A 22,415-nucleotide genomic window follows, 5' to 3' on the forward strand; every position below is an offset into this window, starting at 1 on the left:
GCCTCGCTCTTGCTCCAAAGAGCTAAGCGGCAACTCCATGGTTGATCCAAAAAGCTCATTTACACATTGACAAAAGCAGCCACATCTCGGCTATGGAGGCTCCGATTCACAAGTGGGAAAAGATTGTCTGATTGAGGTGACCTGAGCCTATCTCTCCTTGGAGCTAGGCTGAGAGGTTGGCTTCTGAGAGGTGACTGACTGCTCTTCCCCAAGGTTGAAGAATCTTCTTGGATTTGCAGGAAGTAGACAAGAAATTTCATCTCCCGCCTGATTTTATCTTCCCTTTGCTTTGGATGGCTCCTATCTGAAACGTGGTGGATCCGCCTGTTGTAAAAAAGTGTAGTGAGACAAAAAGAAACCTCACATGAATTCCAGATGGTATGAATATACCTAGTCTCTGGCCGGTTTCCATTTGCTTTCCAAGAAATGGAAGGCACTTATGGCAAGGGTACCTTGTTTCAGGTCTTACAGCGGTTCAGAACGGAGAGGCAGGGTTACCAGCCGCGGCTTCAGCAGGGCCAGTGGCGCAATGGATAACGCGTCTGACTACGGATCAGAAGATTGTAGGTTCGACTCCTACCTGGCTCGGGAGTGTTGCCGTGATCGTATAGTGGTTAGTACTCTGCATTGTGGCCGCAGCAACCCCGGTTCGAATCCGGGTCATGGCTTTTTCCTTGTTAAAGGGAGTCTGTCACCGGAACTCAGCATATCCGCCTGTTTCAAATGGTGTGTTTTTCCCTTGTGGGTTTGTTGCCAAGGTCCTGGTGGGATTTGGTCAACGAGGGCCTCGCTCTTGCTCCAAAGAGCTAAGCGGCAACTCCATGGTTGATCCAAAAAGCTCATTTACACATTGACAAAAGCAGCCACACCTCGGCTATGGAGGCTCCGATTCACAAGTGGGAAAAGATTGTCTGATTGAGGTGACCTGAGCCTATCTCTCCTTGGAGCTAGGCTGAGAGGTTGGCTTCTGAGAGGTGACCGACTGCTCTTCCCCAAGGTTGAAGAATCTTCTTGGATTTGCAGGAAGTAGACAAGAAATTTCATCTCCCGCCTGATTTTATCTTCCCTTTGCTTTGGATGGCTCCTATCTGAAACGTGGTGGATCCGCCTGTTGTAAAAAAGTGTAGTGAGACAAAAAGAAACCTCACATGAATTCCAGATGGTATGAATATACCTAGTCTCTGGCCGGTTTCCATTTGCTTTCCAAGAAATGGAAGGCACTTATGGCAAGGGTACCTTGTTTCAGGTCTTACAGCGGTTCAGAACTGAGAGGCAGGGTTACCAGCCGCGGCTTCAGCAGGGCCAGTGGCGCAATGGATAACGCGTCTGACTACGGATCAGAAGATTGTAGGTTCGACTCCTACCTGGCTCGGGAGTGTTGCCGTGATCATATAGTGGTTAGTACTGTGCATTGTGGCCGCAGCAACCCCGGTTCGAATCCGGGTCACGGCATTTTCCTTGTTAAAGGGAGTCTGTCATCGGAACTCAGCATATCCGCCTGTTTCAAATGGTGTGTTTTCCCCTTGTGGGTTTGTTGCCAAGGTCCTGGTGGGATTTGGTCAACGAGGGCCTCGCTCTTGCTCCAAAGAGCTAAGCGGCAACTCCATGGTTGATCCAAAAAGCTCATTTACACATTGACAAAAGCAGCCACACCTCGGCTATGGAGGCTCCGATTCACAAGTGGGAAAAGATTGTCTGATCGAGGTGACCTGAGCCTATCTCTCCTTGGAGCTAGGCTGAGAGGTTGGCTTCTGAGAGGTGACCGACTGCTCTTCCCCAAGGTTGAAGAATCTTCTTGGATTTGCAGGAAGTAGACAAGAAATTTCATCTCCCGCCTGATTTTATCTTCCCTTTGCTTTGGATGGCTCCTATCTGAAACGTGGTGGATCCGCCTGTTGTAAAAAAGTGTAGTGAGACAAAAAGAAACCTCACATGAATTCCAGATGGTATGAATATACCTAGACTCTGGCCGGTTTCCATTTGCTTTCCAAGAAATGGAAGGCACTTATGGCAAGGGTACCTTGTTTCAGGTCTTACAGCGGTTCAGACCTGAGAGGCAGGGTTACCAGCCGCGGCTTGAGCAGGGCCAGTGGCGCAATGGATAACGCGTCTGACTACGGATCAGAAGATTGTAGGTTCGACTCCTACCTGACTCGGAAGTGTTGCCGTGATCGTATAGTGGTTAGTACTCTGCGTTGTGGCCGCAGCAACCCCGGTTCGAATCCGGGTCACGGCATCTTTTCTTTGCTTCCGTTTTGAACGGTTCTTTCCCAAGGTGGAAGAAAGTTTTTGGATTTGCAGGAAATAGACAAGAAATGTCATCTCCAGCGTGATTTCGTCTTCTCCTTGCCTTCGATGGCCCCTGGCTGCAAAGTCATGGTTTCGCCTGTTGTAAAAATGTGTTGTGAGACAGATAGAAGCCTGACACGAGTTCCGGATCATCAAATGAAGATGTTTAGTTTCTGGCTGGTTCTCATTCGGTTGGCAAGAAATGGAAGGCACTTGTGGCCATTTCACCCTGTTGCACGTTTTCCAGGGCTTAAGAAATGTGGGGCATGATTAGCGGAGGCTAACTCGGCAAGGCCAGTGGCGCAATGGATAACGCGTCTGACTACGGATCAGAAGATTGTAGGTTTGATTCCTACCCGGTTCGGCAGTGTTGCCGTGATCGTATAGTGGTTAGTACTCTGCGTTGTGGCCGCAGCAACCCCGGTTCGAATCCGGGTCACGGCATTTTCATTGTTAAAGGGAGTCTGTCACCGGAACTCAGCATATCCGCCTGTTTCAAAGGGTGTGTTTTCCCCTTGTGGGTTTGTTGCCAAGGTCCTGGTGGGGTTTGGTCAACGAGGGCCTCGCTCTTGCTCCAAAGAGCTAAGCGGCAACTCCATGGTTGATCCAAAAAGCTCATTTACACATTGACAAAAGCAGCCACATCTCGGCTATGGAGGCTCCGATTCACAAGTGGGAAAAGATTGTCTGATTGAGGTGACCTGAGCCTATCTCTCCTTGGAGCTAGGCTGAGAGGTTGGCTTCTGAGAGGTGACTGACTGCTCTTCCCCAAGGTTGAAGAATCTTCTTGGATTTGCAGGAAGTAGACAAGAAATTTCATCTCCCGCCTGATTTTATCTTCCCTTTGCTTTGGATGGCTCCTATCTGAAACGTGGTGGATCCGCCTGTTGTAAAAAAGTGTAGTGAGACAAAAAGAAACCTCACATGAATTCCAGATGGTATGAATATACCTAGTCTCTGGCCGGTTTCCATTTGCTTTCCAAGAAATGGAAGGCACTTATGGCAAGGGTACCTTGTTTCAGGTCTTACAGCGGTTCAGAACTGAGAGGCAGGGTTACCAGCCGCGGCTTCAGCAGGGCCAGTGGCGCAATGGATAACGCGTCTGACTACGGATCAGAAGATTGTAGGTTCGACTCCTACCTGGCTCGGGAGTGTTGCCGTGATCGTATAGTGGTTAGTACTCTGCATTGTGGCCGCAGCAACCCCGGTTCGAATCCGGGTCATGGCTTTTTCCTTGTTAAAGGGAGTCTGTCACCGGAACTCAGCATATCCGCCTGTTTCAAATGGTGTGTTTTTCCCTTGTGGGTTTGTTGCCAAGGTCCTGGTGGGATTTGGTCAACGAGGGCCTCGCTCTTGCTCCAAAGAGCTAAGCGGCAACTCCATGGTTGATCCAAAAAGCTCATTTACACATTGACAAAAGCAGCCACACCTCGGCTATGGAGGCTCCGATTCACAAGTGGGAAAAGATTGTCTGATTGAGGTGACCTGAGCCTATCTCTCCTTGGAGCTAGGCTGAGAGGTTGGCTTCTGAGAGGTGACCGACTGCTCTTCCCCAAGGTTGAAGAATCTTCTTGGATTTGCAGGAAGTAGACAAGAAATTTCATCTCCCGCCTGATTTTATCTTCCCTTTGCTTTGGATGGCTCCTATCTGAAACGTGGTGGATCCGCCTGTTGTAAAAAAGTGTAGTGAGACAAAAAGAAACCTCACATGAATTCCAGATGGTATGAATATACCTAGACTCTGGCCGGTTTCCATTTGCTTTCCAAGAAATGGAAGGCACTTATGGCAAGGGTACCTTGTTTCAGGTCTTACAGCGGTTCAGACCTGAGAGGCAGGGTTACCAGCCGCGGCTTCAGCAGGGCCAGTGGCACAATGGATAACACGTCTGACTACGGATCAGAAGATTGTAGGTTCGACTCCTACCTGACTCGGAAGTGTTGCCGTGATCGTATAGTGGTTAGTACTCTGCGTTGTGGCCGCAGCAACCCCGGTTCGAATCCGGGTCACGGCATCTTTTCTTTGCTTCCGTTTTGAACGGTTCTTTCCCAAGGTGGAAGAAAGTTTTTGGATTTGCAGGAAATAGACAAGAAATGTTATCTCCAGCGTGATTTCGTCTTCTCCTTGCCTTCGATGGCCCCTGGCTGCAAAGTCATGGTTTCGCCTGTTGTAAAAATGTGTTGTGAGACAGATAGAAGCCTGACACGAGTTCCGGATCATCAAATGAAGATGTTTAGTTTCTGGCTGGTTCTCATTCGGTTGGCAAGAAATGGAAGGCACTTGTGGCCATTTCACCCTGTTGCACGTTTTCCAGGGCTTAAGAAATGTGGGGCAGGATTAGCGGAGGCTAACTCGGCAAGGCCAGTGGCGCAATGGATAACGCGTCTGACTACGGATCAGAAGATTGTAGGTTCGACTCCTACCTGGTTTGGCAGTGTTGCCGTGATCGTATAGTGGTTAGTACTCTGCGTTGTGGCCGCAGCAACCCCGGTTTGAATCCGGGTCATGGCATTTTCATTGTTAAAGGGAGTCTGTCACCGGAACTCAGCATATCCGCCTGTTTCAAAGGGTGTGTTTTCCCCTTGTGGGTTTGTTGCCAAGGTCCTGGTGGGGTTTGGTCAACGAGGGCCTCGCTCTTGCTCCAAAGAGCTAAGCGGCAACTCCATGGTTGATCCAAAAAGCTCATTTACACATTGACAAAAGCAGCCACATCTCGGCTATGGAGGCTCCGATTCACAAGTGGGAAAAGATTGTCTGATTGAGGTGACCTGAGCCTATCTCTCCTTGGAGCTAGGCTGAGAGGTTGGCTTCTGAGAGGTGACCGACTGCTCTTCCCCAAGGTTGAAGAATCTTCTTGGATTTACAGGAAGTAGACAAGAAATTTCATCTCCCGCCTGATTTTATCTTCCCTTTGCTTTGGATGGCTCCTATCTGAAACGTGGTGGATCCGCCTGTTGTAAAAAAGTGTAGTGAGACAAAAAGAAACCTCACATGAATTCCAGATGGTATGAATATACCTAGACTCTGGCCGGTTTCCATTTGCTTTCCAAGAAATGGAAGGCACTTATGGCAAGGGTACCTTGTTTCAGGTCTTACAGCGGTTCAGAACTGAGAGGCAGGGTTACCAGCCGCGGCTTCAGCAGGGCCAGTGGCGCAATGGATAACGCGTCTGACTACGGATCAGAAGATTGTAGGTTCGACTCCTACCTGACTCGGAAGTGTTGCAGTGATCGTATAGTGGTTAGTACTCTGCGTTGTGGCCGCAGCAACCCCGGTTCGAATCCGCGTCACAGCATCTTTTCTTTGCTTCCGTTTTGAACGGTTCTTTCCCAAGGTGGAAGAAAGTTTTTGGATTTGCAGGAAATAGACAAGAAATGTAATCTCCAGCGTGATTTCGTCTTCTCCTTGCCTTCGATGGCCCCTGGCTGCAAAGTCATGGTTTCGCCTGTTGTAAAAATGTGTTGTGAGACAGATAGAAGCCTGACACGAGTTCCGGATCATCAAATGAAGATGTTTAGTTTCTGGCTGGTTCTCATTCGGTTGGCAAGAAATGGAAGGCACTTGTGGCCATTTCACCCTGTTGCACGTTTTCCAGGGCTTAAGAAATGTGGGGCAGGATTAGCGGAGGCTAACTCGGCAAGGCCAGTGGCGCAATGGGTAACGCGTCTGACTACGAATCAGAAGATTGTAGGTTTGATTCCTACCCGGTTCGGCAGTGTTGCCGTGATCGTATAGTGGTTAGTACTCTGCGTTGTGGCCGCAGCAACCCCGGTTTGAATCCGGGTCACGGCATTTTCATTGTTAAAGGGAGTCTGTCACCGGAACTCAGCATATCCGCCTGTTTCAAAGGGTGTGTTTTCCCCTTGTGGGTTTGTTGCCAAGGTCCTGGTGGGGTTTGGTCAACGAGGGCCTCGCTCTTGCTCCAAAGAGCTAAGCGGCAACTCCATGGTTGATCCAAAAAGCTCATTTACACATTGACAAAAGCAGCCACATCTCGGCTATGGAGGCTCCGATTCACAAGTGGGAAAAGATTGTCTGATTGAGGTGACCTGAGCCTATCTCTCCTTGGAGCTAGGCTGAGAGGTTGGCTTCTTAAAGGTGACCGACTGCTCTTCCCCAAGGTTGAAGAATCTTCTTGGATTTGCAGGAAGTAGACAAGAAATTTCATCTCCCGCCTGATTTTATCTTCCCTTTGCTTTGGATGGCTCCTATCTGAAACGTGGTGGATCCGCCTGTTGTAAAAAAGTGTAGTGAGACAAAAAGAAACCTCACATGAATTCCAGATGGTATGAATATACCTAGTCTCTGGCCGGTTTCCATTTGCTTTCCAAGAAATGGAAGGCACTTATGGCAAGGGTACCTTGTTTCATGTCTTACAGCGGTTCAGAACTGAGAGGCAGGGTTACCAGCCGCAGCTTCAGCAGGGCCAGTGGCGCAATGGATAATGCGTCTGACTACGGATCAGAAGATTGTAGGTTCGACTCCTACCTGGCTCGGGAGTGTTCCCGTGATCGTATAGTGGTTAGTACTCTGCGTTGTGGCCGCAGCAACCCCGGTTCGAATCCGGGTCACGGCATCTTTTCTTTGCTTCCGTTTTGAACGGTTCTTTCCCAAGGTGGAAGAAAGTTTTTGGATTTGCAGGAAATAGACAAGAAATGTCATCTCCAGCGTGATTTCGTCTTCTCCTTGCCTTCGATGGCCCCTGGCTGCAAAGTCATGGTTTCGCCTGTTGTAAAAATGTGTTGTGAGACACATAGAAGCCTGACACGAGTTCCGGATCATCGTATGAAGATGTTTAGTTTCTGGCTGGTTCTCATTCGGTTGGCAAGAAATGGAAGGCACTTGTGGCCATTTCACCCTGTTGCAGGTTTTCCAGGGCTTAAGAAATGTGGGGCAGGATTAGCGGAGGCTGACTCGGCAGGGCCAGTGGCGCAATGGATAACGCGTCTGACTACGGATCAGAAGATTGTAGGTTCGACTCCTACCTGGCTCAGCAGCATTGCTGTGATCGTATAGTGGTTAGTACTCTGCGTTGTGGCCGCAGCAACCCCGGTTCGAATCCGGGTCACGGCCTTTTCATTGTTAAAGGGAGTCTGTCACCGGAACTCAGCATATCCGCCTGTTTCAAATGGTGTGTTTTCCCGTTGTGGGTTTGTTGCCAAGGTCCTGGTGGGGTTTGGTCAACGAGGGCCTCGCTCTTGCTCCAAAGAGCTAAGCGGCAACTCCATGGTTGATCCAAAAAGCTCATTTACACATTGACAAAAGCAGCCACATCTCGGCTATGGAGGCTCCGATTCACAAGTGGGAAAAGATTGTCTGATTGTGGTGACCTGAGCCTATCTCTCCTTGGAGCTAGGCTGAGAGGTTGGCTTCTGAGAGGTGACCGATTGCTCTTCCCCAAGGTTGAAGAATCTTCTTGGATTTGCAGGAAGTAGACAAGAAATTTCATCTCCCGCCTGATTTTATCTTCCCTTTGCTTTGGATGGCTCCTATCTGAAACGTGGTGGATTCGCCTGTTGTAAAAAAGTGTAGTGAGACAAAAAAAAACCTCACATGAATTCCAGATGGTATGAATATACCTAGTCTCTGGCCAGTTTCCATTTGCTTTCCAAGAAATGGAAGGCACTTATGGCAAAGGTACCTTGTTTCAGGTCTTACAGCGGTTCAGAACTGAGAGGCAGGGTTACCAGCCGCAGCTTCAGCAGGGCCAGTGGCGCAATGGATAAAACATCTGACTACGGATCAGAAGATTGTAGGTTCGACTCCTACCTGGCTCGGCAGCGTTGCCGTGATCGTATAGTGGTTAGTACTCTGCGTTGTGGCCGCAGCAACCCCGGTTCGAATCCGGGTCACGGCATTTTCATTGTTAAAGGGAGTCTGTCACCGGAACTCAGCATATCCGCCTGTTTCAAAGGGTGTGTTTTAACCATTGTGGGTATGTTGCCAAGGTCCTGGTGGGGTTTGGTCAACGAGGGCCTCGCTCTTGCTCCAAAATGCTAAGCGGCAACTCCATGGTTGATCCAAAAAGCTCATTTACACATTGACAAAAGCAGCCACATCTCGGCTATGGAGGCTCCGATTCACAAGTGGGAAAAGATTGTCTGATTGAGGTTACCTGAGCCTATCTCTCCTTGGAGCTAGGCTGAGAGGTTGGCTTCTGAGAGGTGACCGACTGCTCTTCCCCAAGGTTGAAGAATCTTCTTGGATTTGCAGGAAGTAGACAAGAAATTTCATCTCCCGCCTGATTTTATCTTCCCTTTGCTTTGGATGGCTTCTATCTGAAACGTGGTGGATCCGCCTGTTGTAAAAAAGTGCAGTGATAGAAAAAGAAACCTCACATGAATTCCAGATGGTATGAATATACCTAGTCTCTGGCCGGTTTCCATTTGCTTTCCAAGAAATGGAAGGCACTTATGGCAAGGGTACCTTGTTTCAGGTCTTACAGCGGTTCAGAACTGAGAGGCAGGGTTACCAGCCACGGCTTCAGCAGGGCCAGTGGCGCAATGGATAACGCGTGTGATTACAGATCAGAAGATTGTAGGTTCGATTCCTACCTGGCTCGGGAGTGTTGCCGTGATCGTATAGTGGTTAGTACTCTGCGTTGTTGCCGCAGCAACCCCGGTTCGAATCCGGGTCACGGCATCTTTTCTTTGCTTCTTTTTTGAACGGTTCTTTCCCAAGGTGGAAGAAAGTTTTTGGATTTGCAGGAAATAGACAAGAATTGCCATCTCCAGCGTGATTTCGTCTTCTCCTTGCCTTCGATGGCCCCTGGCTGCAAAGTCATGGTTTCGCCTGTTGTAAAAATATGTTGTGAGACAGATAGAAGCCTGACACGAGTTCCGGATCATCGTATGAAGATGTTTAGTTTCTGGCTGGTTCTCATTCGGTTGGCAAGAAATGGAAGGCACTTGTGGCCATTTCACCCTGTTGCAGGTTTTCCAGGGCTTAAGAAATGTGGGGCAGGATTAGCGGAGGCTGACTCGGCAGGGCCAGTGGCGCAATGGATAACGCGTCTGACTACGGATCAGAAGATTGTAGGTTCGACTCCTACCTGGCTCGGCAGCGTTGCCGTGATCGTATAGTGGTTAGTACTCTGCGTTGTGGCCGCAGCAACCCCGGTTCAAATCCGGGTCATAGCATTTTCATTGTTAAAAGGAGTCTGTCACCGGAACTCAGCATATCCGCCTGTTTCAAACGGTGTGTTTTCCCCTTGTGGGTTTGTTGCCAAGGTCCTGGTGGGGTTTGGTCAACGAGGGCCTCGCTCTTGCTCCAAAGAGCTAAGCGGCAACTCCATGGTTGATCCTAAAAGCTCATTTACACATTGAGAAAAGCAGCCACATCTCAGCTATGGAGGCTCCGATTCACAAGTGGGAAAAGATTGTCTGATTGAGGTGACCTGAGCCTATCTCTCCTTGGAGCTAGGCTGAGAGGTTGGCTTCTGAGAGGTGACCGACTGCTCTTCCCCAAGGTTGAAGAATCTTCTTGGATTTGCAGGAAGTAGACAAGAAATTTCATCTCCCGCCTGATTTTATCTTCCCTTTGCTTTGGATGGCTCCTATCTGAAACGTGGTGGAGCCGCCTGTTGTAAAAAAGTGTAGTGAGACAAAAAGAAACCTCACATGAATTCCAGATGGTATGCATATACCTAGTCTCTGGCCGGTTTCCATTTGCTTTCCAAGAAATGGAAGGCACTTATGGCAAGGGTACCTTGTTTCAGGTCTTACAGCGGTTCAGAACTGAGAGGCAGGGTTACCAGCCGCGGCTTCAGCAGGGCCAGTGGCGCAATGGATAACGCGTCTAACTACGGATCAGAAGATTGTAGGTTCGACTCCTATCTGTCTCGGGAGTGTTGCCGTGATTGTATAGTGGTTAGTACTCTGCGTTGTGGCCGCAGCAACCCCGATTCGAATCCGGGTCACGGCATCTTTTCTTTGCTTCCGTTTTGAACGGTTCTTTCCCAAGGTGGAAGAAAGTTTTTGGATTTGCAGGAAATAGACAAGAAATGTCATCTCCAGCGTGATTTCGTCTTCTCCTTGCCTTCGATGGCCCCTGGCTGCAAAGTCATGGTTTCGCCTGTTGTAAAAATGTGTTGTGAGACAGATAGAAGCCTGACACGAGTTCCGGATCATCATATGAAGATGTTTAGTTTCTGGCTGGTTCTCATTCGGTTGGCAAGAAATGGAAGGCACTTGTGGCCATTTCACCCTGTTGCAGGTTTTCCAGGGCTTAAGAAATGTGGGGCAGGATTAGCGGAGGCTGACTCGGCAGGGCCAGTGGCGCAATGGATTACGCGTCTGACTACGGATCAGAAGATTGTAGGTTTGACTCTTACCTGGCTCGGCAGTGTTGTCGTGATCGTATAGTGGTTAGTACTCTGCGTCGTGGCCGCAGCAACCCCGGTTCGAATTCGGGTCACAGCATTTTCATTCTTAAAGGGAGTCTGTCACCGGAACTCAGCATATCCGCCTGTTTCAAAGGGTGTGTTTTAACCCTTGTGGGTTTGTTGCCAAGGTCCTGGTGGGGTTTGGTCAACGAGGGCCTCGCTCTTGCTCCAAAGAGCTAAGCGGCAACTCCATGGTTGATCCAAAAAGCTCATTTACACATTGACAAAAGCAGCCACATCTCGGCTATGGAGGCTCCGATTCACAAGTGGGAAAAGATTGTCTGATTGAGGTGACCTGAGCCTATCTCTCCTTGGAGCTAGGCTGAGAGGTTGGCTTCTGAGAGGTGACCGATTGCCCTTCCCCAAGGTTGAAGAATCTTCTTGGATTTGCAGGAAGTAGACAAGAAATTTCATCTCCCGCCTGATTTTATCTTCCCTTTGCTTTGGATGGCTCCTATCTGAAACGTGGTGGATCCGCCTGTTGTAAAAAAGTGTAGTTAGACAAAAAGAAACCTCACATGAATTCCAGATGGTATGAATATACCTAGTTTCTGGCCGGTTTCCATTTGCTTTCCAAGAAATGGAAGGCACTTATGGCAAGGGTACCTTGTTTCAGGTCTTACAGCGGTTCAGAACTGAGAGGCAGGGTTACCAGCTGCGGCTTCAGCAGGGCCAGTGGCGCAATGGATAACGCGTCTGACTACGGATCAGAAGATTGTAGGTTCCACTCCTACCTGGCTCGGGAGTGTTGCCGTGATCGTATAGTGGTTAGTACTCTGCGTTGTGGCCGCAGCAACCCCGGTTCGAATCCAGGTCATGGCATCTTTTCTTTGCTTCCGCTTTGAACGGTTCTTTCCCAAGGTGGAAGAAAGTTTTTGGATTTGCAGGAAATAGACAAGAAATGTCATCTCCAGCGTGATTTCGTCTTCTCCTTGCCTTCGATGGCCCCTGGCTGCAATGTCATGGTTTTGCCTGTTGTAAAAATGTGTTGTGAGACAGATAGAAGCCTGACACGAGTTCCGGATCATCGTATGAAGATGTTTAGTTTCTGGCTGGTTCTCATTCGGTTGGCAAGAAATGGAAGGCACTTTTGGCCATTTCACCCTGTTGCAGGTTTTCCAGGGCTTAAGAAATGTGGGGCAGGATTAGCAGAGGCTGACTTGGCAGGGCCAGTGGCGCAATGGATAACGCGTCTGACTACGGATCAGAAGATTGTAGGTTCAACTCCTACCTGGCTCGGCAGCGTTGCCGTGATCGTATAGTGGTTAGTACTCTGCGTTGTGGCCGCAGCAACCCCGGTTCGAATCCGGGTCACGGCATTTTCATTGTTAAAGGGAGTCTGTCATCGGAACTCAGCATATCCGCCTGTTTCAAAGGGTGTGTTTTCCCCTTGTGGGTTTGTTGCCAAGCTCCTGGTGGGGTTTGGTCAATGAGGGCCTCGCTCTTGCTCCAAAGAGCTAAGCGGCAACTCCATGGTTGATCCAAAAAGCTCATTTACACATTGACAAAAGCAGCCACATCTCGGCTATGGAGGCTCCGATTCACAAGTGGGAAAAGATTGTCTGATTGAGGTGACCTGAGCCTATCTCTCCTTGGATTTCATCTCCCGCCTGATTTTATCTTCCCTTTGCTTTGGATGGCTCCTATCTGAAACGTGGTGGATCCGCCTGTTGTAAAAAAGTGTAGTGAGACAAAAAGAAACCTCACATGAATTCCAGATGGTATGAATATACCTAGTCTCTGGCCGGTTTCCATTTGCTTTCCAAGAAATGGAGGGCACTTATGGCAAGGGTACCTTGTTTCAGGTCTTACAGCGGTTCAGAACTGAGAGGCAGGGTTACCAGCTGCGGCTTCAGCAGGGCCAGTGGTGCAATGGATAACGCCTCTGACTACGGATCAGAAGATTGTAGGTTCGACTCCTACTTGGCTCGGGAGTGTTGCCGTGATCGTATAGTGGTTAGTACTCTGCGTTGTGGCCGCAGCAACCCCGGTTCGAATCCGGGTCACGGCACCTTTTCTTTGCTTCCGTTTTGAACGGTTCTTTCCCAAGGTGGAAGAAAGTTTTTGGATTTGCAGGAAATAGACAAGAAATGTCATCTCCAGCGTGATTACGTCTTCTCCTTGCCTTCGATGGCCCCTGGCTGCATAATCCAATAGGCAGCCCTATCCTCAGTGAGATATATATATCTCACACACAGACACACACCTTAGCCAAGAAGGTATACGTCCACTCCTGACCAACCAGTGGCTGTTATAGTCCAATAGGCAGTCCTGTCACAGTATGTTCGGGATAATGCATCCGCATTTCCCTGGAGTCGGCCGGCTCTATGCTCAATCGTGAACCTGTACTCTTGTACAGTCAAAAACTAGCGGGTGACTCTGGCATTTCTTTCTTTATTGTGAGCCATCCAAGTTAGGGGGGAATGGTCCGTAACCAACGTGAAGTGTCGTCTCAGGAGATAGTATCTTAAGGCTTCAAGAGCCCACTTGATTGCCAGGCACTCTCGCTCAACGATACTATAGTTCTTCTCAGCGGGCGTCAGTTCTCTACTTAAATAGACCACCGGATGTTCTTCTCCGCGGCCTTCTTGTGATAGTACTGCCCCCAGTCCTACCTCCGAGGCGTCTGTTTGGACAACGAATTCCTTTTTGAAGTCCGGAGTGATCAGTACTGGCTGAGAACATAGGGCAACCTTTAGATCCTGGAAGGCCTTTTCAGCTTCAGCGGTCCAGACAACAGAACCAGATTTACTTCCTTTTACCAAGTCTGTCAGTGGGGCAGCAATGCTGGCAAAATTTGGAATAAACCGTCGGTAGTACCCGACGAGTCCGAGAAAGGCTCTCACCTGTTTCTTGGTGACAGGCTGGGGCCACTTCCAGATTGCTTCCACCTTATTGAGTGTGGCCTTATCACACCTCTGCCAATCACGTACCCCAGGTAACGGGCTTCCTCAAGCCCAATGGCACATTTCTTTGGGTTCGCAGTTAGTCCTGCGGCTCTGAGGGAGTCTAGAACGGCTTGCACTTTTGCGAGGTGACTCTCCCAGTCCTCACTAAAAATCACGATGTCGTCCAGATAGGCAGACGCATATTTTAAGTGTGGTTTTAGGACAATGTCCATTAGGGGTTGGAAAGTTGCTGGGGCTCCATGCAGCCCGAACGGCATGTCCCGGTACTGGAATAAGCCTTCTGGGGTAATGCACGCTGTCTTCTCTTTGGCTGTTGGAGACGGTATTTGCCAATATCCCTTTGTGAGGTCCGTCCTAACTTCTCAATTAGTTCATCCACGCGTGACATTGGATATGCGTCAAACTTGGATACCTCATTTAGGCGTCGAAAGTCATTGCAAAACCGGAGGGTCCCATCCAGTTTCATACAATCAGATGTATGCGCCCCGCTACTGCTGAGAACACATCAGTATTACACTGAACCAACTCTCGTGACTCCTGCTTTTGCCTTTGCGCGAGAGCTTCGGAGATTTGTAGCTCTGTCTCTGGAGTAGGAAGTGGGTTTCTCCTCTCAACATGGGCTTCAGCACTTGTCACCACTGGAACATTCTCTGCCCCGAGTGCTTCACGTTCAATCCAAGGTTTTAACAGGTTGACGTGGTATATTTGCTCAGTCTTCCGTCTTCTTGGAACACCTTGTAGTTCACCTCTCCGACTCGGGAGACTATCTCATAGGGCCCTTGCCACTTTGCCAGGAACTTGCTCTCCACCGTTGGTATGAGCACTAGTATTCGATCCCCTGGTTTAAAAGAGCGCAACTTGGCAGATGGATTATAGACCCTACTTTGAGCTCTCTCCAGATTTTCCCGGACCAGGGGCAAGACTGCTGCCATTCTATCCTGCATGCTGGCAAGATGCTCGATTACACTTCGGTATGGAGTGTTTTCCTGTTCCCAAGTCTCCTTTGCAATGTCAAGCAGACCTCTAAGCTGACGTCCGTAAACCAGCTCAAAAGGTGAAAATCCAGTAGAAGACTGTGGGACCTCTCGTATAGCAAACAACAGGTATGGCAACAGGCAGTCCCAGTCTTTATCGTCTTTGCCGACAACTTTCTTGAGCATCCCTTTTAGTGTTTTGTTGAAGCGTTCAACAAGACCATCGGTTTGTGGATGATACACCGAAGTCCGTATGTGTTGGATTTTCAGCATTTTGCACAACTCCTTCATGACCCTTGACATAAACGGAGTTCCCTGGTCTGTTAATATTTCTTTTGGGATGCCAGTCCGAGTGAACATCAGAAAGAGTTCCCGAGGGGGCGGAGCTTGGCGGCGGAGCGGAATGGACGTGTGAGCTCTGAGCTCCGTGAACACAGCCCGTAACTAGTGACAATACAGCAACTTACCCGAATCCACTGGCTTATAAACAGACAGGAACACCATCCTACTAAGGCAGGATGCCGAAGAGAAAGAATACCGGGACCAAACCTCGTAAACTAACAGATTTTTACTTCGCACCAGCCGTTGAGCTGAGTCAAGATGGCGCTAAATCCCATTCCGGCTCAGGCTCTAAGGCCTCCTCACCTACGAGCCGATCCCCGGAACAGCTAGCGCTGCTACAGTCTGCCCAAAGGGCCTTATCAGTATCAGCCACCTCACAGTCACCGAGTCCTACACCTGGAGGACAGATATCCGATGCCCCAGCTGGGGATACCGCTTGCAGGAGACAATCAGTCTCACAAAATGGCGACTCTCCTTCCTCTCACACTACAGGGCCGACAATGTCTCCGTCTACCAGCCCTCTTAAGAGATGTCCAAAAACCACTATTTCTCAGGCAACTGGCTCAGAGTAGGACACTCCTATTGATGGCACACAAGAGGATGTTTTGGCTGAATTCCCAGCTTCTACTAATTTACTTACTGAAGCTTCTATGAAATTAATGCTTACGGCGTTTTGTACATCTTTGAAGACAGACATGTCTCGTATGGTCACACCACTAGATAAAGAAGTTGGTGAGATGAAGCAACGTCCTGCACATGTTGAATCCAAAATTGGCTGAATTTGCTGCCTCACATAATGATCTGATTGATGCTCACTATAGTATGGAGAAAGAGGTACTCTTCCTTAAAGCTAAAGTGGCAGACTTAGAGGATAGGTCCCGCAGAAATAATTTAAAATTCAGGGGCATCCCTGAATGTATATCTCCTAAGGAATTGACTCCTTTCTTACAAAAATTAATGACTGCTTTAATCCCGGGCCCGGTGGATGTTACCATCGACAGGGCGCATAGAATACCCAAACCGCCACAACTACCGGATTCTGTTCCTAGGGATGTACTGGCTCAAATACATTTCTACCGTACGAAGGAACTGGTTCTTATGGCCTCTCGCAACTTGGAGACTCTACCTGACCCCTTTGGAACTGTATCCATTTTTTCAGACCTCTCTGCTTCTACCCTTCAATTGAGACGCCGGGTTGAACTCTCCTCAGAAACGAGCCAATTTGTGGCGAGAGGCCCGAGCTCAACACTGTGACATTCTCGCAGTCCAGGAGACTCATTTGCTTGCACATGATGCTACCCGATTTCACCATCCTTCCTACCCACGTTTTTCATGCCCATCATTCTACAAAGAGCAGAGGAGTTTTACTGTCTATTGGAGATACGGTGGCTTTTCAATTTCTAAATACTTACGCAGACCCCAATGGCAGGTTTGTGATAGTGGTATGCCAACTGAATAATGTCACTTATACTTTAGTATCGGTTTATGCTCCAAACCAGCATCAACATGCTTTCTTTAATAAGCTTATGAGAATTATTGAGAATAGGAAACAAGGATGTGTTTTATTAATGGGAGACTTTAATGTGGCTCCGGATCCACTTATTGATACTTCTTCCCAAAAACCATCTCATCACCCTGATTTTACACAATCCCTGTGGCGTTATGGCTTGTTTGATGTATGGCATATACTTCACACCACGGAAAGGGACTATACATATTTTACCTCTAAATACAAAAATAGAAAAAGATATAAAGTAGCTCACCCTTGTAGTCGTTCAAATGATGATTGTTGGTGCACGACCCTATTCTCCTTGACTCATTGGAGTAAATAAATGGAAGTATAATCTTGTCAAACCGAAGGTTCGATATATTGGGTCCGCGACTCACAGCTTGTAAAAACTTTTCTTTTTATTTCATCCTTTTAAAATTTCTGTTTGCCACCATAGGCTGGAGTATACATTTAAACACAAAAAAACATAGTGTAGACAAGGTAGACACTGGACATGGTGAGTTAAAAACCGCTAGAAAACTGACGCGTTTCGGGACTATTGAGGCGTCCCTTACTCATAGTGAAACTAGCCTGAACATTGTAAGCAGTGTGAACTTAATATACACTCTGAGATGACTAAAACTGGGAGGATCCAAAACCTTTCTACATCATCAGCTGATCATAAAACCTTCCTGGCAAGTTTGTAGATCTCACTTAGTTTTGTTTTAAACTTGTTTATTCGAGATTATTCTGTTGCACGAGCATAAAAGAATAAATATCTCAACTCTAACTAAAGTTGATATCAAAAAGTTAGCTACTTTCAATACTAAACTGAAGCAGATTACCGCAGTACCTCCCTCCATGTGAATTTAGTCCTACAAAGGTACAACAAGCCTGACCACTCCCAAGGTAATTAACTTGCAGAGTTAAGGGCTGAAATCTAATCTCACAGGTAAACTGACATGTAACACTGTTCTCACTAACTTTAACCAAGCATCTAAGATAGACATCAGATTCGCTGATACAGATACCTTAATTCTCAAAACTTTTCAACACATCCCTTAACATATCTAAAAGTTTTTTATATGTTTTTTATATAACACTGAGATAAATAATGATATAAAATAAAACACGTTAATTTAGTAAGGTTAGAAATGAAAAGTTTGTTAGTCAAAAAATAAAAGCCAGGTCTGACTTAGCATTCATACCCTCCGGTTGCCGACAGCCAAACCGGAGGATCCATAATGCTTCTTTTTTAAGTAAGATCTTTTTTTTTTTATTGCCTCCTCTGATGTTATCATTGACTGTTTCAATTCCCCAGAAAGAGAAATTATCTGTCTCTCCACCATGTTTACTCAAGAAATGTTTTGATGCACCAGAAATACCATCCGTACCCTGCTTCTTACTGTCTCTGATATGTTCGGCTATTCTTACCTTCAATGGCCTGGTGGTACTGCCTACATAGTCCATTCTACAAGCTGAACATTTGATGCAGTATACAGTATATCTGGTGGTGCAGTTAATGCTGGAATTAAACTTTACTTTGAAATTTGTTTTAAAACTGCTTAATTCTACCGTATTGTCAGTAAAGGGACAGCTCTTACATTTAGGTCTGCCACACCTAAATGATCCCTTTCTATCTGGTATTAAACTAATGTTGGGGGATTTTAAGAAACTAGGGGACAAATCATTCCCCAAAGATACACCTCTCCTAGGGACAAAGTGAAACCCATTTTTAAGGATTTTTTTAACTGTATCATCAAGCTCCAGGATAGGTAAATTGTTTTTGATTATTTTCTTTATTAAATTGAACTGTGGACTATAATTTGTTGAGAACACTGTGGCGTGTTCTAGATTGGTATTAATTTCAGTTTTTTCCTCCAATAATTTTTCTCTATCCCTCGATTGTACTTTCTCAAATGCCTGATTCAATATTTTCTTAGAGTAACCTCTGCTTTGGAGTCTGTTGATTACCTCCTGACTTTCTTGTACAAAATCCTCCTCATGATTGCAAGCACGTTTTGCTCGGATTAATTCCCCCACGGGGATCCCTCTAATAGTAGCCGCCGGATGGCAGCTATCTGCCTTCAAAATAGCGTTACCAGCCGTAGGTTTGCGATATAATTTAGTGATAACCCTATTTGAGTCCACACACCCCAGCAATGTAATATCCAAAAAGTTTATTGTCGAAAAACTGTGTTGAAATGTAAAACCTAAACCATATTCGTTTTTGTTCAAAAAAGAAATAAAATCCGGTATGGGCGCCACATCTCCGACCCACACTATGAGTAGGTCATCGATGTAGCGCCCATACCAGAAAACAGAATCAACAAACGGATTGGCAGGAGAGAAAATGAATTTCTCTTCCCAAAACGATAAAAATAAATTTGCAAGTGAAGGTGAGAAGGGGGCTCCCATAGGAGCCCCCTTAATCTGCAAATAAAAAGTGTTCAAAAAAACACACAGATATACTGTATACTGCATCAAATGTTCAGCTTGTAGAATGGACTATGTAGGCAGTACCACCAGGCCATTGAAGGTAAGAATAGCCGAACATATCAGAGACAGTAAGAAGCAGGGTACGGATGGTATTTCTGGTGCATCAAAACATTTCTTGAGTAAACATGGTGGAGAGACAGATAATTTCTCTTTCTGGGGAATTGAAACAGTCAATGATAACATCAGAGGAGGCAATAAAAAAAAGATCTTACTTAAAAAAGAAGCATTATGGATCCTCCGGTTTGGCTGTCGGCAACCGGAGGGTATGAATGCTAAGTCAGACCTGGCTTTTATTTTTTGACTAACAAACTTTTCATTTCTAACCTTACTAAATTAACGTGTTTTATTTTATATCATTATTTATCTCAGTGTTATATAAAAAACATATAAAAAACTTTTAGATATGTTAAGGGATGTGTTGAAAAGTTTTGAGAATTAAGGTATCTGTATCAGCGAATCTGATGTCTATCTTAGATGCTTGGTTAAAGTTAGTGAGAACAGTGTTACATGTCAGTTTACCTGTGAGATTAGATTTCAGCCCTTAACTCTGCAAGTTAATTACCTTGGGAGTGGTCAGGCTTGTTGTACCTTTGTAGGACTAAATTCACATGGAGGGAGGTACTGCGGTAATCTGCTTCAGTTTAGTATTGAAAGTAGCTAACTTTTTGATATCAACTTTAGTTAGAGTTGAGATATTTATTCTTTTATGCTCGTGCAACAGAATAATCTCGAATAAACAAGTTTAAAACAAAACTAAGTGAGATCTACAAACTTGCCAGGAAGGTTTTATGATCAGCTGATGATGTAGAAAGGTTTTGGATCCTCCCAGTTTTAGTCATCTCAGAGTGTATATTAAGTTCACACTGCTTACAATGTTCAGGCTAGTTTCACTATGAGTAAGGGACGCCTCAAAAGTCCCGAAACGCGTCAGTTTTCTAGCGGTTTTTAACTCACCATGTCCAGTGTCTACCTTGTCTACACTATGTTTTTTTGTGTTTAAATGTATACTCCAGCCTATGGTGGCAAACAGATATTTTACCTCTGTACATAATAGCTACTCACGCATAGATTTATTCCTCACAGACCAGGCCACGCTCCCTCTAGTAATGCGATCTGATATCTCACAGATTACTTGGTCTGATCATGCTGCCATTACACTTGTTTTAGCGGAACGTTATGAAGGACGGAGAGATTATATATGGAGATGTAGCGACTATCTTTTATCTAATCCACGTACTAGGAAAGTAGTGGAGAGCGACTTGGAGGAATTCTTTACAATTAATACCCACTCTGTTTCCGATCCTGCTATCTTGTGGAATGCTCACAAAACATTCATAAGAGGCACATTAATTCGCATAGGCCATATAGAAAAGAAAAATAGATTAGCTGAAATAGAACGTTTAACGCGACAAATTAAAATTCGCGATGACATCAACAAACGTATCCCCTCTTCTGACAACACGTCTGAATTATTGTCCCTCCGGAAACAACTTAGAGATTGTCTCTTGCATCAATACGAGAAAAATCTACGTAAAACGAGAGCTACTTATTACTCACAATCTAATAAAGCTGGCAAGATACTGGCCTCTAAGCTCAAAACTAAACATAATAAATCAAGGATTCCATTCCTATTTAATGATGCAAATTCTGGCAAAATCTACGATCCCAAAGGCATTGCTAACAGGTTTAAAGATTTTTATAAAGAATTGTATAATTTGGCTACGGATCCATCCCAATGTCCTCCCACGCAAGCCGCTATTGACTCGTTTCTTAACCGCGTTAAACTACCCACCTTATCTTCCAAACAATTGGATAGTCTTAATGCCCCTATCACTCTCACTGAATTGGCTGCGACTCTTAAAACCCTACCCTCGCGCAAATCGCCGGGACCTGATGGGTTGACCAACGAATATTATAAATAATTTTTCCCGCTTTTGTCTAACCCTTTGCTATCCTTTTTGACATATGCTATCGAATCGAAGAAATTCCCTAGGGAAAACCAAGAGGCTTTGATAGTTACTTTACCTAAACCAGGGAAAGATCCATCTACCCCCCAAAACTTTAGGCCATATCTTTGTTAAACGTGGATCTAAAAATTTACGCTAAATTGATAGCTACAAGACTTGCAGCTTGCCTTCCTGACTTGATTGACTATGATCAGGTAGGTTTTGTAAAGGGGAGACAATCATATGAAAATACCCGTAGAGTTATAAATCTAGTTCACCGAGTTGAGATGAGAAAATTGAAGACGATTATGCTGGCACTGGACGCCGAGAAGGCGTTTGACCGCATTTGCTGGTCTTACGCCTTCTCGGTACTGCGTGGCATGGGTTTCTCTGGAGCCATACTGGGAGCTATTGGAGCCCTGTATACGGATCCTTCGGCGAAAGTATTCACTAATGGCACCCTTTCAGATCCTTTCAATATAACAAATGGAACTCGTCAGGGGTGTCCCTTATCCCCCTTGATATTTATCCTCTCAATGAAACCACTAGCTCAAGCAATTAGGGAAGACCCTGGTATCAGAGGGATTACTGTGAAGGGACGATCCCATCTGATATCCCTTTATGCAGATGATATTATTTTGACACTAACCGACCCTCATATTTCCCTCCCACGTCTTATGCAACTGATTGACCACTTTGGAAGCTTGTCCTTTTATAAACTTAACCTCTTTAAATCTCAAGCTCTCTCTTTCAATCTTTCTTCCGCCTCCCTCCAAGACTTACGATCACGTTATGGCTTTGACTGGCGGCAAGATTCCCTTCAATACTTTGGCATTCGAATACCATCCTCTTCCAAGTCGCAGTCCGATTTCGAGTCTATCCAAAGACTGATTTCTAGGTATATATGGAACGGGAGGAGGCCTCGGATATGTAGGGGACCTTTATTTAAACATAAATTGGCTGGTGGGTTGGGAGTCCCTATTATTCGTAACTACTACTTAGCTACCTTAGCAGCTCAATGTTCTGGATGGTGGAATGCGAATATTGGTATTCCGTGGGTTCAAATTGAACAATCATACATTTTTCCGGGTAAACTCAAAGATTTATTATTGCTCCCATTTTGGGGTGTTTCACCGCCAGCGTCGTTATCTCCACCTATGCTGGCCTCGCTTCAGGCGTGGTCTCTTGTGCATGCCGGGGCCTCCTCTCATACTTATTGGCTGACATCGAATACCCCTGTATCTTATGGTAGAGTTGGAAGGGACCTCAAGGGCCATCGGGTCCAACCCCCTGCGAGTGCAGGTTTTCCTAAATCATCCCAGCTATATGTTTATCCAGATTCCGCTTGAAGATTTCCATTCATGGAGCGCCCACCACCTCCCGTGGCAGCCTATTCCACTCTCTCACTACCCTCACTGTCAGAAAGTTTTTCCTAATGTCTAATCTGTATCTCTTTCCCTTTAGTTTCATCCCATTGCTTCTTGTACTTCCTTGTGCTAATGAGAATAGGGTAGATCCCTCTGCACTGACTACCTTTCAGATATTTGTAGACTGCTATTAAATCTCCCCTCAGCCTTCTCTTCTGC

At 46.4% G+C, this 22,415-nt stretch overlaps 20 non-coding genes across 20 annotated transcripts; all 20 read left to right on the plus strand.

The window, feature by feature from the left end:
- Positions 1-515: 515 nt before the first annotated feature.
- TRNAR-ACG (transfer RNA arginine (anticodon ACG)) lies at positions 516-588 on the plus strand. Its single transcript has one exon. It is a non-coding gene; the product is annotated as a tRNA-Arg (tRNA).
- A 711-nt stretch (positions 589-1,299) lies between these two features.
- Positions 1,300-1,372, plus strand: TRNAR-ACG (transfer RNA arginine (anticodon ACG)). Its single transcript has one exon. It is a non-coding gene; the product is annotated as a tRNA-Arg (tRNA).
- Positions 1,373-2,083: 711 nt separating this feature from the next.
- Positions 2,084-2,156, plus strand: TRNAR-ACG (transfer RNA arginine (anticodon ACG)). The gene has a single exon. It is a non-coding gene; the product is annotated as a tRNA-Arg (tRNA).
- Positions 2,157-2,164: 8 nt separating this feature from the next.
- TRNAH-GUG (transfer RNA histidin (anticodon GUG)) lies at positions 2,165-2,236 on the plus strand. The gene has a single exon. It is a non-coding gene; the product is annotated as a tRNA-His (tRNA).
- Positions 2,237-2,661: 425 nt separating this feature from the next.
- TRNAH-GUG (transfer RNA histidin (anticodon GUG)) lies at positions 2,662-2,733 on the plus strand. The gene has a single exon. It is a non-coding gene; the product is annotated as a tRNA-His (tRNA).
- Positions 2,734-3,364: 631 nt separating this feature from the next.
- TRNAR-ACG (transfer RNA arginine (anticodon ACG)) lies at positions 3,365-3,437 on the plus strand. The gene has a single exon. It is a non-coding gene; the product is annotated as a tRNA-Arg (tRNA).
- Positions 3,438-4,229: 792 nt separating this feature from the next.
- On the plus strand, positions 4,230-4,301 carry TRNAH-GUG (transfer RNA histidin (anticodon GUG)). The gene has a single exon. It is a non-coding gene; the product is annotated as a tRNA-His (tRNA).
- Positions 4,302-4,645: 344 nt separating this feature from the next.
- TRNAR-ACG (transfer RNA arginine (anticodon ACG)) lies at positions 4,646-4,718 on the plus strand. The gene has a single exon. It is a non-coding gene; the product is annotated as a tRNA-Arg (tRNA).
- Positions 4,719-5,429: 711 nt separating this feature from the next.
- TRNAR-ACG (transfer RNA arginine (anticodon ACG)) lies at positions 5,430-5,502 on the plus strand. The gene has a single exon. It is a non-coding gene; the product is annotated as a tRNA-Arg (tRNA).
- Positions 5,503-6,007: 505 nt separating this feature from the next.
- Positions 6,008-6,079, plus strand: TRNAH-GUG (transfer RNA histidin (anticodon GUG)). Its single transcript has one exon. It is a non-coding gene; the product is annotated as a tRNA-His (tRNA).
- Positions 6,080-6,710: 631 nt separating this feature from the next.
- TRNAR-ACG (transfer RNA arginine (anticodon ACG)) lies at positions 6,711-6,783 on the plus strand. The gene has a single exon. It is a non-coding gene; the product is annotated as a tRNA-Arg (tRNA).
- Positions 6,784-7,207: 424 nt separating this feature from the next.
- TRNAR-ACG (transfer RNA arginine (anticodon ACG)) lies at positions 7,208-7,280 on the plus strand. The gene has a single exon. It is a non-coding gene; the product is annotated as a tRNA-Arg (tRNA).
- A 792-nt stretch (positions 7,281-8,072) lies between these two features.
- TRNAH-GUG (transfer RNA histidin (anticodon GUG)) lies at positions 8,073-8,144 on the plus strand. Its single transcript has one exon. It is a non-coding gene; the product is annotated as a tRNA-His (tRNA).
- Positions 8,145-8,776: 632 nt separating this feature from the next.
- On the plus strand, positions 8,777-8,849 carry TRNAC-ACA (transfer RNA cysteine (anticodon ACA)). The gene has a single exon. It is a non-coding gene; the product is annotated as a tRNA-Cys (tRNA).
- Positions 8,850-8,857: 8 nt separating this feature from the next.
- TRNAN-GUU (transfer RNA asparagine (anticodon GUU)) lies at positions 8,858-8,929 on the plus strand. The gene has a single exon. It is a non-coding gene; the product is annotated as a tRNA-Asn (tRNA).
- Positions 8,930-9,273: 344 nt separating this feature from the next.
- Positions 9,274-9,346, plus strand: TRNAR-ACG (transfer RNA arginine (anticodon ACG)). The gene has a single exon. It is a non-coding gene; the product is annotated as a tRNA-Arg (tRNA).
- Positions 9,347-11,339: 1,993 nt separating this feature from the next.
- Positions 11,340-11,412, plus strand: TRNAR-ACG (transfer RNA arginine (anticodon ACG)). Its single transcript has one exon. It is a non-coding gene; the product is annotated as a tRNA-Arg (tRNA).
- A 424-nt stretch (positions 11,413-11,836) lies between these two features.
- TRNAR-ACG (transfer RNA arginine (anticodon ACG)) lies at positions 11,837-11,909 on the plus strand. Its single transcript has one exon. It is a non-coding gene; the product is annotated as a tRNA-Arg (tRNA).
- An 8-nt stretch (positions 11,910-11,917) lies between these two features.
- On the plus strand, positions 11,918-11,989 carry TRNAH-GUG (transfer RNA histidin (anticodon GUG)). Its single transcript has one exon. It is a non-coding gene; the product is annotated as a tRNA-His (tRNA).
- A 620-nt stretch (positions 11,990-12,609) lies between these two features.
- On the plus strand, positions 12,610-12,681 carry TRNAH-GUG (transfer RNA histidin (anticodon GUG)). Its single transcript has one exon. It is a non-coding gene; the product is annotated as a tRNA-His (tRNA).
- The last annotated feature ends 9,734 nt before the right edge of the window (positions 12,682-22,415 follow it).

The sequence above is a fragment of the Leptodactylus fuscus genome, chromosome 5, assembly GCF_031893055.1.
Source record: "Leptodactylus fuscus isolate aLepFus1 chromosome 5, aLepFus1.hap2, whole genome shotgun sequence".
In the NCBI taxonomy this organism is placed as follows: Eukaryota; Metazoa; Chordata; class Amphibia; order Anura; family Leptodactylidae; genus Leptodactylus; species Leptodactylus fuscus.